The following is a 13,327-nucleotide window of genomic DNA, read 5'->3' as shown; positions in this document are numbered from 1 at the left end:
TTTTAAATGTTGTTTTTTTCTATTCAACAGGTGGGGTGAATAGGAACACGCATTAATTTTTTGGTGTTACTTTCCTATTGCATTGCAACTGACATGAATTATCATCATTCCCTTACAGTAAGGCTTTGGCTGCGAGAGTTTCCTTTTTACCTGCCCAAAATGGAAATCGAACACATCTGGAACGTCGGGATAGCCACACACGAAATCGATATCTGAGATTTTTCGGAATGAAACGTTGAAGAAAACTTACGAGCAAATTATTTTTGAACTTTGGAAATGTTTTCCCTTATTTGTTAAGATATCTTTTGATCATCAGTGTTATGTCATACTCTTGTACGGAATAACCCTACTCTACACACTCCACAATTTTATCAATAATCATTTCTTCTGTATTTTTTTTTTTACAGTATTCGATCTTGAGACTTCACGTTATATTGGTTTACATGTCTCTGTAAAACTGTTTTGGGTATGTCATATTTTTTACTAACACATCTTTTACGTTAGTTTGTTAACCATAATGCCCTTTTAGCTTTTTCAATTAGGTCATTTGGGTATTTGCGATATTTTTTGGCACGGGGTTATGGTTTATTTAAAGATATTACGTACCTGTTCACCTGCCACTCTCAAAAATGCTGTTGTTAATTTATAAAAATGTCTTTAAATCAAATTATGAAATTTCAAAACTAGTTTTGCACATGAAACATCGAAGTGCAGTCAAAAACAAATTCTTTGAAGTTCCACAAGTCAAATTGCTTGGAGCGCCACCTTTGGAGTGAACAAAGTTAAACTAAGTTAATTAGTATTAAGATTCTTTGAACAGTAGACCTCGCGATAAATTTCTGAAAGTTTTACTTAGGTTCGTCAGTTCTCATTTTTGGATAATTCATTTTCATTTTCTGGCTACATCCGTATCTGATTTCACCACCCCTTCCACCTTCCTCCGAAACAAAATTAATTCTCCAAGCATATTTGTTCATTTCCTGTCAAAGTATCGTTTCGATTCATCAGTTTCCATTTTTGATCACCCCTGTTTCATTTTCTGGCTAGACCCTTAGCTATTTTACCCCCACCCCCTCCGTAATAATATGCCGTAATCCGCGAAGTACGTTTGCTCGTTTTCTGTGAAACCCACACAGCACATAATGTATAATATACGCATATTAAACGTCTAATACACGATAGAATGTTTATTATACGTTTAATATACGTATATTATACATTGTGTGTTGCGTGGAAAGTTTTGTTTCGATTCGTCAGTTTTCATTTTTAGATCACCCCCTTTTCATTTTCTGCCTACACCGTATCCGATTTCATGCATCTCCGGAAACAAAGGTCGTGATATATGTTTGCTCATTTGCTGTGACAGTTTCGTTTTGATTCGTCAGTTTTCAATTTTAGATCACCCCGTTTTTGTATTCTTGCGATTTTATTCCTTATCCGATTTTACCCCGCTCCCTCCGAAACAATATGCCGTAATCCCCAAATATATTTGCTCATTTGCTGTGAAAGGTTTGTTTTGATTCGTCAGTTTTATTTTATTTTTTTTTGAGATCTTTCTTTTCCGTTTTCTGGCTACACCCTTATCCGACCCCCCCACACCTGCGAAGTAACAGGTAATGGCCGAAATATGTTTGGTCATTTCCTGTGGAAATTTCGTTTTGATTCGTCCGTTTTCATTTTTAAATAACCCTCTTTTCTACTTTCTGGCTACACCCTTATCCGATTTTTACCCCCTCCCCTTCCTCCGAATCAATAGCTCATAATTGCTTATTTATTAAGCTCTTATAACAGAGAGTAGTTCATCAAATTCGTTTTTAATTGTGGTTTTCTTCGTTTTTCTATATTTTCGCACTATTAAGAGGGAATTTCACCCCCTTCCCCTGGTCCGATTTTGTTTCCCAACGAACTCGACCTGTCATTTGAACCAATAAACACTCTGTGAAACGAACAATAGACCTCGTGATAAACCTGCGAAAATTTCATTCGTATTTGTCAATTTTCACTTTTAGATAACCCCCTTTTGTAATTTTCTAGCTACACCCTTGTCCGATTTACCCCCCACCTTTCCGAAGAAATACCTCCAGATCCTCGAAGTATATTTGCTGATTTATAAAGCTCTTGCAACAGAAAATAGACCATTAAATTCGTTTTTTTATTTTCTGTGTTTTTCTACATTTTTGCACTTTTAATGGGGTTCCACTCCCTCCCCTTGGTTCGATTTTGTTCTCCAACGAATGATCTGTAACTTGAACAAATAAACAATCTGTGAAAGTTTCTTTTGAATCGGTTCACGCGTTCGACTTTTATCGTGCGACATACACACAGACAGACAGACAGACAACACAATTGCCAAACTTTCGACTAGAAGACTTCGCAAGCTCGGTCAAAAATTGTCAACAGTAATGTAGCTAAAAATAGTTGCAGAGAAAAAATGTTAAAGCAAGTCGCCAATCCTATTATTGCATGCATAGCAAGATTAGAGTATGAAGAGTACCTCAAATAATTAATATAGGGTTTCTCTTGCATTTATAAAACCTAAGAGTGAACAAATTAAAAAAATGAAAGTTTTGTTTGTATTCACCCCACTTGAAGGTATAAAGCATTACCATAAGATCTGCAGGGCAGGGATTTTTCTATATTCCTCAAAACTCCCCCTAACATCCTTTCAAAATTATTGAGAAACTCATCCTTCTCACTTATAGCTAGGAAGTTTCGGCGCAGGAACCTTCAAGGCAAGAAATTATTATAATAATTGTATTTCCACAAAAAACTATGAGACATGCATGGTATAAATTATTTAAGTCCTGCAGTAGGCCTACTTTTTTTTAAAAAAAAGGCATGTTTTGATATGTAATGACATATATTATCTCTTGCAGGTCCTATTTTACCCTATCATTAGTCTAGACATTATTATGAAGGTAGGATTCAAATGAATACATTTGCTTCTAAATCCATGAAGTATCTGGGTTGTATAAAATATTTTATGGATACAAAAAATAAAAAAAATATATATGGATGATGTAATGGAAAATAATATTATGGAAGCAACACATATAGACAGGGTTGGAAATGGAAATTTACAAGTTATGGAACGCTGTAGTCCGCTCCGGTCCGAGTCGAGCCCTGATTATAGGACAACCTACTTTCGTGCATGGCAAAGTATTTACATTTTAACCAATAAATATCAACATTTTTGATCTTCTTATTGGATCACACAAACTGTTGTAGATGATGAATCTAAATTTAGTATGAATATACACAGTGGCGGCGATTGGACGTTAAAAGTGGGGGGGGGGGTCAAGATATGATCTGAATATGTGTATATCAATGTTAGTGTTTCTGGTTGTTTCTAACACTTTGAAGAAAGGTTGTATAACTAATAGGATACTATCTTTTTCAGTTAAAATGCCGTATATCGTGTTTCATATTTAATTAAATAAATTCACAAGAGCAACGCACACTGGTACTAACCCTTGATTCCTTACTCATGAACATCTTAAAATTCTGTCTGGAAAATTGTGTGATCAGATTATTTAACAACATATTTGTAAAACAAATAAATAGAAAGGATATTATTAATCAAACTAATGAATAATGAGGCTTGTTTTGTAGAAGTTATATTGAAACTGGGGATTAATGAACAACTTATATTTTTAATTCCACACTTGCCATTAAATGTATGTTATTACTCTTAGAAAATGAAAGACAGTAAATACAAGGATATGCTACGACACAATTATAATATTAATTCCTTTGAATTGCAATTAAAACGCAATTCCTGTAGCTGTCTTATATGGTACCATTTTTTTCTATGAACCAGTAATATATGCAAAAACTTTATATTTCCAAATGAAACTATATACCGTACATTAACCATTTTAAATTATGGCTTTTTAAAGGTAAATTATTGAATTTCAGTCAATCAGCTACAGCATCATCCCTATTTATCGTAGGATCATGTTTTGTACCTCATTCTCTTCAGAATAGAACAATCTTTCAAACTGTTTCATTTACGTTTTCCTATTATGTCCTCGTTGAACTTCTTCCCCCTCCCCCATTTTCAAATGATTTCGCACCCTGTTGAAGGGCATGTATGTATGAACTGGAAACGCCTTAACTGGTAGAGTTTGTTGGAACAGACATTTCAAATTGGGTCGTTGACGACAAGCCTGGACACATTCCTGGGGTGTCCAGGTTTGTCGCGGTCGATCCCGACAAGCCTGGACACATCTCATTTTGGGTCGTTGACGACAAGGTTGGACGACGAAGAGCCTGGACACATTCCTGGGGTGTCCAAGCTTGTCGTGGTCGATCCCGACAAGCCTGGACACATCTCATTTTGGATCGCTGACGACAAGGTTGGCCAACGACAAGCCTGGACACATTCCTGAAGGTGTCCAGGTTTGTCGGGATCGTCCCAGAGATGCTTTGGCATATCTTATTTTGGGTCGCTGACGACAAGGTTGGACAACGACAAGCCTGGACACAAAAAGTGTCCAGGCTTGTCGTCGTCCAACCTTGTCGTCGTCCAACCTTGGCGCGGTCCCGTCTGACTTAGGTAATTTAAACCCTATACAAAATTCCTCACAAAAAAGCCTTCGGAATCTGTCAGAACTAATGGACGTTGTCTGCTGAGATGCACACCACGGAATATACTTTGTCTCATATAGAGAATTTATCGTGAGATCGCAGTCCAGGTACTGCTTGTTCGCGTTTTGGCTCCGGCTGTAGTGACTGGCATATTTCGGTATGGATGTTATAAACTTCCTTGCAGATTCCAAACTGGCTTCTGTAAAAGCATTTGGCCGGTTGTGATGCCTACCCCTTCCATCACTTTTGGCTGTGATGTTTCCACCCTTGATTTGTTCCTGAAGTAGCTGTATTCGTTTTCTGCTGCGGTGAAGTCCATGAACTGCAAGAAAGGCCTTCTTGCACACACTAACATCTACACCATTAATTTTCAAATTATAAGAAAACGTGAATGATCTCCTCGAAGATTGTCCTTTTGTGTAGGAACGTTTCGTATTCTGAATTCTCATATTTTGCATGAGGTAGGTGTTTTGTGTTGCATAATCAGCCAAGTCCCAGAATGAATGAAAAATAAACTCTATGTCCCCTTTAATTTTTTTCCAGCAATTTTTTGGACATTTACATGGTTCACCCACTTTCCTGGCTGAAACAACATCCTTCGAATGACTGGAGGTATATTGCTCCCCTTTATTTCTTCTTCTCTTACGCTTCACTCTCTCCCAGTTATCCCTCTCACATCGTCTCTATCTGGCTGGAGGACGTTTGATTGGAGATCCCTCTGTCGTCCTTGTGATGTGAAGGTCATTCTGAAAAGGATAAGAGTACGATTTTAATAAATACACACTAGGTTCTTTACAACAGGAAATTAGAAATACCTAATGAAAATATTCTGGCCATAGTGCTATTGAATCTACTGTATTTCTAAACCGATATGACGTCTCAACCCCACTGCTATTCTGCGTGCGCGAAATTTAGCAAAAATCCTAGTCAGTAACAAAAATTATTTCCATTTGATGAAAATTGTTTCGTAAATAACTTCAGAATGTAAGGGAAATTTGAATACATTTTTAGCAAATTGAAAAGACTGTAATTTTCTGTACATTCCAGCCACACTAGCATTATTCCCAAAGTAATTTTACGAAATGGAAAGAACTTTTGTCACTGACTGTACAATCCACTCGAAAATCATAAATATTCGAAACAAATTCATTATTGAAAATGACAAAACAATTCTGATCATTTATCGTGACACAGTGTTGTCACACTTGGTGCAATTGTACCAAATTCAGCACTTTGTCATTCAACGGCCCATTTTCATCCCCTTTTGTGAAAAAGTTGGTACAATTGTACCCAATGTAACAAATACTTCTCACATTTTCAAAAATGTCAATAAGATTTTTCCTACATTTTACAGTACTCATACTGTGTGTTGGACTCTTAAAAATGCTGTTGGACATTCATTCTTTGACGTTGCATCGCTTAACGCTAGAAACTATACCAGGAAATAAATGACGATACATTGGCGCATCCGAGCCCCGTATGAACTAGACGAGAAAGTAACAGTGTTGTGGAAATATATTCTTAAAATAATAATAATAATAATAATAATAACACACAAATACGTTGAACCAAGTGTTGAATATTCTGAAGAAAACCAGCCTATGCTCAAATAAGTCTATAATTTATGCGTCGTTGCAAAGATTTTACACCAAACGAAAATAGCACGAAAAATATATTGACATAATTCCTGCCTTACCGCGGTAAGTTGTTTCTAATTACGCCATATTGACGTATATAAAGATACCCGAACATTTCTCCGTTTTATAGATCTGTATCGACGCGTTGATTTGGACCCTTGAAAGAGGGGGGGGAGGTCTAGAAATTTACTTATTTTAGTTTCGTGTTACAGAGTCATGTATTACACTGGAATAAATTCAACCCTTTTTGTTTCAATTTGGTACTATTTTTCAGCTCCCTTCAGACCTAGGACTGTGGCAACACTGTCCTGACATGATTGCTTTATTACCTTTCTCATTTCATAGCATTTACAGCACCGTTCTTGACGCTACATTGTCAGAATTTGTCATAATCAGAGAAAAATGTACATGTGTAATGTCGCTTTCTTTGTGGTTAATTATTTCAGCAATATGGCGCTAACCAACATTCATTATATTAGCAGCTGTTGTCATCAGAAAAAAGTTCAAGATTTTTCTGTACCAACTCGCTAGAGTCCTGACGAATGCATAGGGAATTGATTTGCGTATTAAGATGCACGTAAAAACTCACACTTAAAGACCGTTTTTTACAAGCCTATATCTGAGGCAATAAGGTGTTAACCAACATTTTAACAAAATAACAAAAATAAAACTCGTTTCTTACCTCAGAGTCGGTGCTGTTGTTGCTTGACACTCCAAACACATACTCTGGGTCATCAAAGCTGTTTTCACCGAGTAGGGGGCCATCTTCTTCATCAGAAACACTAATATGTGCGGAGGTGCTCTGCATAACATTCTCGATAACTGACATTTTCCTGTGGCTTAACACCTTGTTGCACACAACTTTCCGCTTGTACGTTTCTTCTCAAGAAGGATATCACGTGATTGCGCGCGATGACGACACAGCACAAGCACCATCTGTTGATGAATGAAGCAGACCTTCATGCCTAATGTAGTACACTGTTTATCTCAATTTTGACAAAAGTGAGGGTTAGCTCCTTATTGCACCGAGCCCTTCACATAATATTACGCAATTCTATCATACAGGGCATAGTGTTTCATTTCAGTATTCTCCCCATTAAATTGATCACTTGTGACTATAAATATCTATATATTAAAATGTTAGGTTTATATGTTTGTGTGCAAAGAAAAGTTTATATGTTTGTCTCCAATCGTTTTGACAATGAGATCTCGAAAACCACAAGTGCTAGAATCGTGCCATTTTTGCTGGTCGATTCCAAATTTTGTGTAGATTGGCCCAGTTCCAATTGAATATTTAAAAAACGTGGCCATTATTTCTTTAATACATATTTTAGGGTACACTGGAAGTGTTGACATTTTAAAAAATAACACATTCTATAATTTATACACTGCAACACAACATGTTTGTATACAGTGGTTGTATATTTCTCAGGCGTTTGTTTCATGATCAATTGATAATGGAAATCGAAGAAAACTATTTCTCGAGTGATGGAGAATCTTTAATATTTAGTATGTTTTGCTAATGAACACCAGATATCAGTGGCATTGTAATAAATTGTGTATGTAATGTATTTGGTTATTACATACTGCATGCAAGAAGAAAGAAAGCACTGATCATACATGAATTAGAAATTCCAACAAGAAGTAGGCCCAATCTTGCAAACAGTGCGAGATATTGGAAAAATAATCAAAAAATCTCTCCTTTGTGGTACCCCTTGCCGATTTTTATCAAGACGTCTTTCATTTGTGTCTATAAGGGGACATGTACAGATATTGTGAGGAATGACAAGAAGATTCATGCTCATATGTGAATGATGCACTGTGTAGAGTGTGCAGGTTAAGCTAGTCTAATTAAAATAAATCCAGGTTCTGGAAATCTATTGATAATAAAGAAGGTAATTGTATTCGAAACAACTAGAGATTTACAGAAGAGTGAATATTGAATCGAAGGAAAAACATGTTTTTAAGCGTAACTAATAATAATAATAATAATAATAAAGTACCGTTATAACAAAAATCCCAACTGGGTTTTGATGAAAGTTCAAACTGGATTTAAGTAGAAGCTCAAAGGTAGTTCTTGATGAAAACGGAAGCCAATTTTGATTGAAAACTAAGCCGATTTGAAGATCTAAGACATATGTAGATTCTCAAGAAACGAATACCGGATTCGGTAAACATCGCAATGGTTTTAGTAAAAACTAAAACTCAAAACTGTTCTGGAAAACACAAAAAACTATCTGTGGAAAGGAAATGGGTTCCGGAGAACAACGAAAAATATTCTGGTCAGAAATAGAACCAGTTTTGGAAAAACTGATACAGGTTTTGATGAAAAACTGAACCGGCTTTGAAGAAAACCGAAACCGGTTTCGGTCAACCGAAGCCGTTTTGAAGAAAACTGAAACCGGGTTCTGAAGAAAACCGATACCGTTTTTTTTAAACCGGTTTTTTTGAAAACTTGAAACAGAAAAACCGGTTTCTGCGCCTACCACTAGTATATACTGTACGTGTGTGTCGTCTTTTTAAGCGTATGAGTAATTGTATGTTTATCTGTTTATTTATATATTTATTTATTTATGTGGATTTATATATATTTATAATATTATTTAATTATTTATGCCAATTATTTGTTAGTTTAGATTAGTTGTGCCAAGATCGTCCTTTTTAGGTGTGTGTGTAATTTACAACAGATAGGAAGCCACGGTATAGGGAAATACGAATTAGAATACTTAAAATGGATTGGCTGCTGCGAGGAGCCAATCAGAAGCAAGATATCTCAGCTCTTGTGTGTATATAAGACTGCACGTTTCTCATGTATCTCATAGTGTCTGATGAAGCCAAAATGTTAGTTGGCGAAACTGTAACACGTATGTAATATTTTTATGTGAATATATTGTTTTGGTCAGCAAATATTTTGTTTGTGTTTAAGTATATATAAAGCAAAGCTTCTACTTATGGAAAATATTACATGTGTAAGGATAAAATAGTATTGTAACGCCGCTAGTAGCGCATCGAGCCGGAAGCTTCATATCGTGTGGAATGAGTTGATAGCCGGTAAATTTGCAATTAAGTTTGGGAGTGAGATGCGTTTTACTGATAAGTAATGTGTCAAATTGTTTCTCGTGTAATAGTTTTTAAAATATGAGTTTATGAGGTAAGTACAGGAGAATGTTGAGAAATAGAAATAAAAGTCATAGTCAAATAACTAGATACATGATCACTATGAAGTTAAATAGTTGTTTCGGGTGGAGATACATGAAAGTGCACGTACGAACCACTGTAAGTGTCATGAAAATCGAGGTGAAGAATGTTGCGAGCTGCGTGCTGAACGTGTTTTAATATTAATGGTTGTGCAAAAGACGAACGTTTTGAAGAGTGTGGGTGACAAATGCTAATAGTTTATGCATATAAAGACATTGATTAGTCTTTCGAAGTCTCACGTTTTCGATTTTGAACATAATGAGTCAATAGTGGTACTACAAGTTTCGGCCTGAATTCTTCTGGAGCAAGCCGAGACTTGCACTTGTAGTTGTATCTCGGAGGCGGGAATTGATACCAAGTGTTGCAGATTGGAACTTGTTGCAGATTCGGACAGTTTTCAAAGGAAAAGGAAAAGTGTGCACCTCTTTGTAGGATAAAAGGTTCATAGGTTGCACCTGTTAGTAGGAAGTACTTTGTTTTCTTGACAGCGTTTACCTGGGAGAGGAATTGGTCGTAATAAGCAAGATTGTTCAAATCGGCATCTCTTCTTGAAAACTAAGATTTGTTTATGCAAAAGGTCGTTGATAGTATCCTGTGATGTTCTCAGAATTCGAACTATGTACGTTGGTCCCTGATTGTTGCGAATACGGATGCATTTTTAAAGGTCTATCCCACTTCAGGAAGTTTAGCCTATATATCAAGTGTTATAGATAGACGGACCCCTCGTACTACTATTGACATGGTATGTGGCTGAGGTTGCTAGTGTCGGATGTTGTTGAGATAAGTTAAAGTCAGTTTTCCTGAACATTTCGAAACTGGATTGTCACGAATTATTTTGCGAAGTTGGCCGACTGTGATTTAATGATGAATCCATTTTTTGTTTCTACCATTTGCGAAATATCTTTGCGTTGCCAATACTGGAAAAGTTAAAGAAGTAAAACCTTCGAACTAAAGTACTTTGGATTGTAGTTTTGCTTTAGCAAGCTGTAGACAGGCTGCAGAGGAGGATAAGCTGGTTGGAGTCAAAGTCGGAGCTCGAGATGCTATGTGCATTTGTATGCTTCTTAAATGGTGGTGAACTCGTTGATGATGCTTGGTGGTTGCCACTGATCGGAGAACGAGAACTCTGGAAACTTGGTTCAGTGTATGCTGAGCATGAATGAAATTGTGGAATGATGAAAGTGGGAGGAAACTGGAGAACTCCGAGGAAACCCAAGGACACGGTGTTTGTCCACCACAAAGTTAACTTGGCGGGAGCAGGGTTTGGACCCGAGACCCCATGCATCAGAGGTGAACGCTTTACAACTGAGCCACCCCGGCAATTTTATCTTCAAAGGATGTATAAAAGACTTTCCATCGTCAATTATCATATGCGGTAAAATAACCGAACTGAAGCAGTATTCAAAACTATGTGATGAGAACAGGATAAGAGTGAAAATGATCATAATGATGATTAAAAATTATACTACTTGTGTACTCCAGCCAAATTACGCTCGTGAAAACTCTCAATTTCTTGCAACCTGTCGCCTGTTAATGAATTAGCATCACTGTGCGCCCACATGAGTGCAATAAATAGAGTCTAGACTTGGCAGCTACGCCTCACTACATGTGCGCCAGCTGAGAAAGTATGTGAATGCACTACGTTTTTCCGGCAAATCAAAATGACTAGCAACCTATGAAAAGGTTACGCCCTCTGTAACGTAAGTGATGGAAAAGAATTTATTTACAAAGTGTAAGTGGAGATCTGTGCTCTATCGAAATTTTACAATTATACGGTATAAAAACTAACAAAAAATCAAAAAGAAAAAGAAAAATGGGCGTATGGAACTTTGATTCTTAGCATTATTATGTAAGTAAACATATATAACAGAACTTAATATAGACAGATTGATTCAATATAAATACAATACAATTAGAGAAAATAAAAAATATGTAAAGGGATAACGAGGACGGAGAATGAGGGGAGGTGCGAAGCAGAAGTTAACACATGTGTATTGTTAATCAGAAAAATGAATGTGTCTTTTGCGTAGGGTCATCTCTATGTGATGATGGGAACCGGAGAAGCCAAACTGAGCAGAAAGTGATTACTGTGCAGGATAGGATGGATGAAAGAGTGGAAGATGCTAATGAATAACATAATCAGATATAACCTTGAGCCCCAGATAAGCCCCAATTCGTGACTTTTTTTGAATTATGTGTAAACAACTGCAACAACAGTTTTCTTAATTGGTATGTTAGCAACTTTGGGTGAGACACTTGTCGATTTCCGGGGAAGATGTGGATTTCGTATTTATATGCCTAAAAGACCTCCAAAATGTAGAATTAAAATTTTTATTCTTGTTGGTGAAACATTATACTACACAACAAATATAGAAGTGTATGTGAGGACACAACCAGAAGGCCCGTTCCAGATAGATAACAAACCTGAAGAAGTAGTGAAGAGATTGTATCAACAGATTCATGGTTCATCTTGCAAAGAGACCTTTTTACAATAATCGGTTTGCAAGCTGCAATTTGGTTAAATAAATGGAATGAGACAGTAAGTTAAATATAATAGGGACAATTCGTAAAAACAAGAGAGTTGCCCCCGCGTTTGTGAATGCGAAACGGAGGAAAGAATACAGTAGTGTATTTGGTTTTAATTAGAACTGCACCATTGGTTCGTATGCATCTAAGAAATATCTGTGTTTAGTGCTGATCTCAAGTATGCACAATGACGTCAAATTAGATGAGAGTACCAGAGATAACAGGAAGCCAGAGATCGTCACATTTTACAACGATACTAAAGGTGGGATGGACATAGTAGACCAGATACCTACTGAATATGACGAAGAAAGAAATACTACACGATGGCAAATAACGTGGTTTTATCACTTCTAAAATGTAGAACCGACCAGTGGTAATGTTATACATTTAGCGAACACAGCAAGGTTTTGGATTAACTCTAGAAGATGCTTCTGTACCTAATCATGTAGGAAAGCGAGGACGATGTTACATGTATAAACACAGTAAGGCCAGATATTTTGCCAAAAGTGCTGTAAGTGGATTTGCCTAAGTCACGCAAAAATGATGTGTGGAGACTGCTGCAGAATTGAAACGTGAATATACCGCTATTAGGAGAAATCCTGGTTTACTTCTTTCTAGTTAATAAATATTTTATTTTCAGTACCGGTATTTAAGCAATAAAATAGTCACATAATTATCGAACTTAATTTTATCAAGAAAGGTATTGCCTCAATAAAAATGTATAGTTTCGCTTAAAGCGTATCCACTGTCTGGTGTTTGTATTTAATATTATAAATATAATACAAATTTAAATCCTAGTTCACATCTTATCAGACAAAAATGTTCCTGGGTCCAGGAGGCAAAATGTTACCATTAACAAAAATTTTTTTCACCTTACCACTATAAGGTTAAGAACAATGTATCTCACGAGGGTAAAGTGTACTGGCAGAGCGTAAACATTAGGGACAAGGAGTATGCTGATAGCGATTTGGTGTGGGTTCTAAAGTGAGGTAGTATATATCGCATGAATAAAGAGTGCTGAGTTTGGAAGCGTTTGTTGATATAGGTGATATTTACTTTTTCGATATATTAGTGTAATATGGACAAGTTATGCATTGGTATAGCTCCAGAGTGGGACTACGTAACCGGACAATGAAAGGTATGTGGAAAACTTTTGGTTAGAAGGTCAACAGTTTCTTTCATAGATTTTGAATAATGAAGTTATCCACACTCTAAATCTGTATGTTAAGTTTGGCAGTAACAAATTTTTTTATGTACTTAGGATCGTCTATGCATAAAATATAAAAAGACGGCATCAAACCGCAGAAATTTAAAGTTCGAGCAACTACTTCGGGAAAAATATTTGTGCTATCTCTATGCTTTATCATTTCCATTGT

General features: G+C 36.4%; 1 long non-coding RNA gene across 1 annotated transcript; it reads right to left on the bottom strand.

The window, feature by feature from the left end:
- Window positions 1-3,329: 3,329 nt before the first annotated feature.
- Window positions 3,330-13,245, bottom strand: LOC145675837 (uncharacterized). The gene is made up of 2 exons (XR_014129224.1): window positions 6,910-13,245; window positions 3,330-5,336 (listed from the first exon to the last, which is right to left on the bottom strand). It is a non-coding gene; the product is annotated as an uncharacterized LOC145675837 (long non-coding RNA).
- Between the last annotated feature and the right edge of the window lie 82 nt (window positions 13,246-13,327).

This window comes from Thermobia domestica, chromosome 18, assembly GCF_964235325.1.
Source record: "Thermobia domestica chromosome 18, izTheDome1.hap1.1, whole genome shotgun sequence".
Lineage (NCBI taxonomy): Eukaryota > Metazoa > Arthropoda > Insecta > Zygentoma > Lepismatidae > Thermobia > Thermobia domestica.
This window is presented reverse-complemented; position numbering and strand designations above follow the sequence as displayed.